The sequence below is a fragment of the Balaenoptera ricei genome, chromosome X (assembly GCF_028023285.1).
Source record: "Balaenoptera ricei isolate mBalRic1 chromosome X, mBalRic1.hap2, whole genome shotgun sequence".
NCBI classification, from domain to species: Eukaryota; Metazoa; Chordata; class Mammalia; order Artiodactyla; family Balaenopteridae; genus Balaenoptera; species Balaenoptera ricei.
Genome location: NC_082660.1, coordinates 40,554,296 through 40,560,650, shown reverse-complemented (window position 1 = coordinate 40,560,650; position 6,355 = coordinate 40,554,296).

Sequence of the window (6,355 nt, the reverse complement as noted above, 5' to 3'; positions counted from 1 at the left end):
GCATAGTGCTATATCCACTTCAGGCATCTCAACACTAACCCAGACTGGCAACTCAGTTTCTAAGGCAACCTTGACACCATGCTGTCTTGGTTCACCAGAGGTGATGGTGCACCCCACTGTTAGTACAGCCAACCTGTGGGAAATTAATTCACACACCATCATCTCTGGGGTTAAATTTATATTTGTGGCTTTGGAATGCAATGAAACTAATACTATTAAACCTTGACCTTGATCTTAACCTTCATAGTGACAGAGCCAGCCAGTCCACTAAATTGGAAGTTCTCCCCATTCTGAAGGCAAATGTGAAATGGTAATTTGGACCATTACATGAAGAGAAATTTTGCCATAAAAAAAAGAATTAAATTTAGTACCTAAAGTTAAATGGTTATAGTTCTTAACCAATAATGAAAGTATTAACTGCTGGTCACATTCATAGCTATTCTTTCATGTCACTAATCAAAAAGTGAAAATAATACTTCTAGTCTTAAAATATCTCTTCCTGGCTTTGAAAACTCAATTTGCTTTGAGAGTCATATGCCCCAAACTCCAGTCTTTATTTCCTTACTACCAATTTGGGACTGGAGGGGGGCAGTTATATGAGTCATTATTTTCCAAATTCTCTTGAAGCCATAGAAAGTGTTCCCTTCAAATTCTTTTATGTGGTCTATTGTCAAAGTTTCCCCCATGGCAAAAAGTAGAATATGCTTGGAACATTAGAGAATCATAGAATGGTGGCATTGGGAGGGCCATTAAAAAGCTTCCATTCTCCTCTCTCGCTAAATAGATGAGCAAATGTAGACCTGCAGAAATCCAGGAACTTGCCCAGAGTCACACACGTCATCTTGGCTTTGGAACTAGAACCCAGACTTCCTGCTCTCTGCAGCCATGGGTTCTTCCCTTCCCCTTGCCAGTGAAAGGAGCCCCGCTTTTCTCAGGATCTTGCATGCTGATTATGGTGAATGGGCTGGAAAAGAGTACAGTGAGAGAGAGTAAAATTTAATGGGGGCAGGGCTTCCCTGATGACGCAGTGGTTGAGACTCTGCCTGCCAATGCAGGGGACGTGGGTTTGATCCCTGGTCCAGGAAGATCCCACATGCCATGGAGCAGCTAAGCCCGTGCGCCACAACTACTGAACCTGCGTTCTAGAACCCGTGAGCCACAACTACTGAGCCCACGAGCCACAACTACTGAAGCTCGTGCACCTAGAGCCCGTGCTCCACAACAAGAGAAACCACCGCAATGAGAAGCCCTCGCACTGCAACGAAGAGTAGCCCCCGCACACCACAACTAGAGGAAGCCCGTGCCCAGCAACGAAGACCCAAAGCAGCCAAAAATAAGTAAATAAATTTATTTAAAAAAAAATTTAATGGGGGCATATCAAGGCTGAGAAGGAGGAAAAAGAGTTATAGTTTTCCTAAAGACCTAAAAATAGCCCTGGGAACTGAGAGAATTTAGACATTATTGGATATTAAGTTACTATGGAATTTGCATTATATCTTTAAAAAATTAAACATATTTAGCCTTATGTTAATGTCTACCCCTAAGGATTGAGAGAGAACCAAATGAAAACATTGATCATTTAAAAACACTACTTGTGGAATGCCTAAGGAATGTCTTCCCCCTTTGCTCTGTATGAATAAAGGGAAATTAAAATATCTTATAATCTCAGTAGCTTACATCTTAAAAATCTGTGTGATAATCCACAATGGTGCAGGGCAAGCCTCTTGTAAACTGATCTTGCTCTCATAATTCATAAGCATTTAATAATAATGAGTTACTAGTATAGTGGAAAATGGAGAAGTTTATGGACTGAACTGATTTTCTTGGGATCTCAGTTTCCCAGACCAATCACTTCAGATTTATTCATGTAACCTCCTGAACTTTCCCCAGAAGTTTAGAATGAAGGACAAATCAACTGTGCCTGGTCCTGAGGAAATAGCAGTTGGCTTTCTGCTAAACTCAAGTGTTTGCTAATCCACTCAACACATTATTTTGTATTAGGTAGAACAGGCTGCCTACACATTATGACTGGGGAACTGTTTGAGGAAGTTGATTTCTTCTTTGTGACGTTGGAGAAATTAAGGTACAGATTTGCTTTTGGTCGCTTCTTCAGGCCCCGTTGAAACATACACACTCGAGCAAGAGAGCTACCCAAGATGGAACGCCAAATGCCTGGGGGACAGGGGTTTGGGAAGGCTTAGATGGGAAAGGGAAGCCATATCCTGCTGATGCTGCCTTCTTCATGACCCCAGGGCAGAGCCACATCCTGGTAGACAGACAAGCCCATTCCCTTCCTGAGCTAGAATAATGGAGAGACTTGGATCTGGGAAGAGAGGTTCTGCCCATAGCTGTATCATTACACCCCAGGAGGACGATTTGCACATTGAAACAGGCATTACTAAGCCTGTTTCAGTGTGCTAACAGGTACCCAGCAACTACTTGCTGAAGGACAATAGTTCATGAGAAAATGACATCATATGCCAACAAATCAATGTTTGCCCGTAAGTCTTCACTATATTAATGAAATACTTTGGTATATTCTACCATAAATCTATGAAAACGTGGGTAATTTCTTTAACTCAATTATGAATGTAATTCCAAATTTCTCATTGATTAAAGACATGCTGTGCCCTCAAATATTAATGCCATCTTCTCACGTGGTAGACAGAACATTTAAAATCTGGCGACCATGGTGAACATGGACATGCATGCACCAGGGAAGGATTTGTTGCCTCAGCTGTCAATCCTTTCCAGGTCTGCCTCAGCTGCAGAGTCACCTTGCCCAAGGGCATCCTCTGCCAGGGGTGGCTCTCACATCCAATGACTGATATGTAGGTGGGGTAATAAGAGGCTGACTATCTTAGTCTGATGAAAGACAACTCTAGCGGGCAATTCTCTCTCCAGAGCCATCCAACTGGGTTGGCTGAGGCGTGTCAGCTCTACCTCTCTTCCTGCCCGCACTTGCTTCCCTCCTTGTGTTCCACAGGTGCTGACCCCTAATAAATACCCTGCATCGCAAGTTCCATCTCAGCCTCTGACTCTTGGGAACCAAACCTGCAACAGTAACTTTTACATATTTTATTGACCTGTAAAAGGAAGCGACTGTATCTACGCCATCTTGTCTTCTTAAGTGGCCAATAATATTTAGGGTTCAAATCAATGTTTCTGCTTCCTCTAAATGCATAGCTTAAACATATGTACCAGCACCTACTATGTGTCAACTAGAATGCTAAATGCTGGAGATACTGTGGTGAAAAAGCCATAACTTTGATTTTCATATGTGCACAACCTAGAGAGGGTGAGAGATGACTATAATAAGTGCACTGGTGACATACAGAGATAATCCACAAAGCCGACAATCTTGTGTGCTTGGTTTTAAGGTGGCCATTTTAAAAGTAAGGAGCTATGACTTTCAATAATAACATTATATTGGTACAGCACTTGCACAGATGGTATCTCATCCTTATGAGGTAAGTTAATTATTACAAAAATCTCATGGATAAGAAACCAGAGGCTGTCTTCTGATCTTAAAGTCTGTGCTTTCTTTGCGATTCCCAAACACCTTCATTTTCTTTTTTCTAAAGATTGAAGACAGAAGGAAAAGACCACCAAACCATCTTGTGTTGGTATCTGTCAGTTCTCATTAGTAAACTACGATTCCGGAATGTGAAGAGCTTGTTGACACAAAGCATACAGGGCCTTGACCCAATAGAACTTTAGAGAATGTACTATTCAAATACAAACTTCTGCAGAAAATAAATACGTTTCAAATTATATATGAAACCAAAGCTGTGCTTGTGAGTTTAAAACCCTTTTGTATTTGGCTGTAATCTTTTGAATAGCTTCAATATCCTAGTGTTATACATACGTGGTAAATTGAATGGTTTATTTTAAAATTGTTCAGAGTTAGACATGGATCCCTGGGAGCAGTTTGACTTGTGTGGCATGTCACTGTCATCATCATGGTTGTCCTCATCATTGTCGTCTTCAGCACCAGCATCATTTTTAACCTTGATTAACAGAGTGTAATGAAGCAGACATCGTGCTTAGCACTTTTCTCTGCTTTATCTCACTTAATCCTCCCAACAGACCTTGAGGTTAACACTGTCCCCACTTCACAGATAGTATGAATAAATTCTTATGGTTTCTAATCACTCGGACTTTCTTTTCTGGTATCCTAGAATTCTTCATTATCTTCAAAATGATCACCAAACCTAATATTGCCATCATAATCGCAAAGTGTATGTAAAGTAACTGTCCATGCATATGCGCAGTGGAAATAAAAAGAGGCAAAGATCTTTCCTTGTAGGAGCTGACATTCCAAACCCTGCGTATGTTTTGGGTTATTTATTTATTTATTTATTTATTTTATTTATTATTTTTGGCTGTGTTGGGTCTTCATTGCTGTGCGCGGGCTTTCTCTAGTTGCGCAGAGCGGGGGGCTACTCTTCGTTGCAGTACGCGGGCTTCTCGTTGCGGTGGCTTCTCTTGTTGTGGAGCACGGACTCTAGGCGCACGGGCTTCAGTAGTTGTGGCTCGCGGGCTCTAGAGCGCAGGCTCAGTAGTTGTAGCGCAAGGGCTTAGTTGCTCCGCGGCATGTGGGATCTTCCTGGAGCAGGGCTCGAACCTGTGTCCCCTGCATTGGCAGTTGGATTCCCAATCACTGTGCCACCAGGGAAGCCCCCTGCATATGGTTATAAATAACTAAATTCTTAACAATGTGTCCTCTTCAATTTTGTTCTACACCAGCTGTGTGTTTTTTTCCATAATACTACCATCCAATTCTTTCCTCTTCACACTGGGACAGTCTCCTTTGCCTGCCCTTATTAAACTCCACAGCTTCATTTGTGATTCATGACTTTTTAGGTAACTGTCATTGGAAGAAGCCATGAGAAACCATAGCTAACAGAATCAGTGGTCCGAAAAAGGAACATGGAAGGCGTGTCATCCAACTCTCTCATTCTATAGAGGTTTTTGATCTTGTGTCTCCTGAATTTTCAACCAATGCTCACGCCATCGGCCAGTGCTCTATTCTTGATTCTTCTTGCATCACAGTCTCCCATGAACCATGAAAATGAATTTTTCATTATTGCTGTTGAAACCAACATTCTAAGACTTTCTTAATAACTGTTTGCCCACTTTTACCCACTAATTCATAGTGCTCAGCACACGTATCATTGCATGTTAAGAGCATGAACTCTGGGGCCAGGCTGCCTGAATTCACACCCTTGCTCGGCTGTTTATTAGCCATGTGACTCCTGGGCAAGCCATTGGGCCTTTCTGTGCCTTGGATTTCCCATCTGTAAGATAGGATGAGTCTATGTATAGACTTCATGATTCTATTATGAGGATTAAATGAGTTAATACCTGATGTGTAGAAACCCAGAACCATGCCTGGCACTGAGTAGCACTCATGAGTATTAGTAACCATTTGCATTATGCATTCAGAGTTCAAACAAGTTGTAACTTCTCTAATAGAGCTTTGGTTAAGCTGAACATTATTCTTATCCATATTTTTCCCCAGCAAAAATTTATGCATTCTTAACATTTCTTGTTATATTACTATACGATAAAAAGTTTTCATTTTTAAGGTTATAGTACTAAATTGGTAGAAATAAATCAGAGCTGGTTGTTATTTTACAGCTTAATTTTTAGCTTGTGTATTCTGCCTTAAAATTACATTCATTCTAGTGGCAGAAGACACTTATTAGATCATTTTATTTGCCCTTCTCCATGCATGAATCAGGCTTAGATGAAAACAACTAAAGCAATGAAATGTGCAAGTTTTTAAATATTTTTCTGGGAAATTAATTTGCTCTAAAATAATGTACAGCCTTCTCTTCCTCCCATCATTCAATTATTCTCAAAAACCCTGTCTTCTCTCCCCCTGCTTCACACCCCCCTTTAATAATAACTCTTGCAGCTGTGAGTTAACGAGCCTATTCTGAAGTATGTTCTGAGTAGTGGCCTGCTGGAAGAACTTCATGAAGGCACATTTTTGGTTAAATTTAAATTTAAATTTAAGGACACCAGAGAGTCAGGGACTATATGTTCCACCACAAGGAAGGGGGAATTATATTAAATAGTACAAATTAATGCATCTAAATCATTTATTCCTCACATTAATTTCTACTTTTGCAGAATAGTACACCTATGGATTATCACAATTTATACATTTTCCCAAAACAGCACAATTATTGATTAGCACAGCTTAATATATCTAAATCATCTATTTCTTACATTAATTTCTATTTTGCCAAAACAGCAGTCATTTACCCAGAGCCAGAAACCTTTGTTGCAAATATTGGATTTGAGCAAAGAGTAGAATATCTAATTAAAATTGGAAAATTCCAAT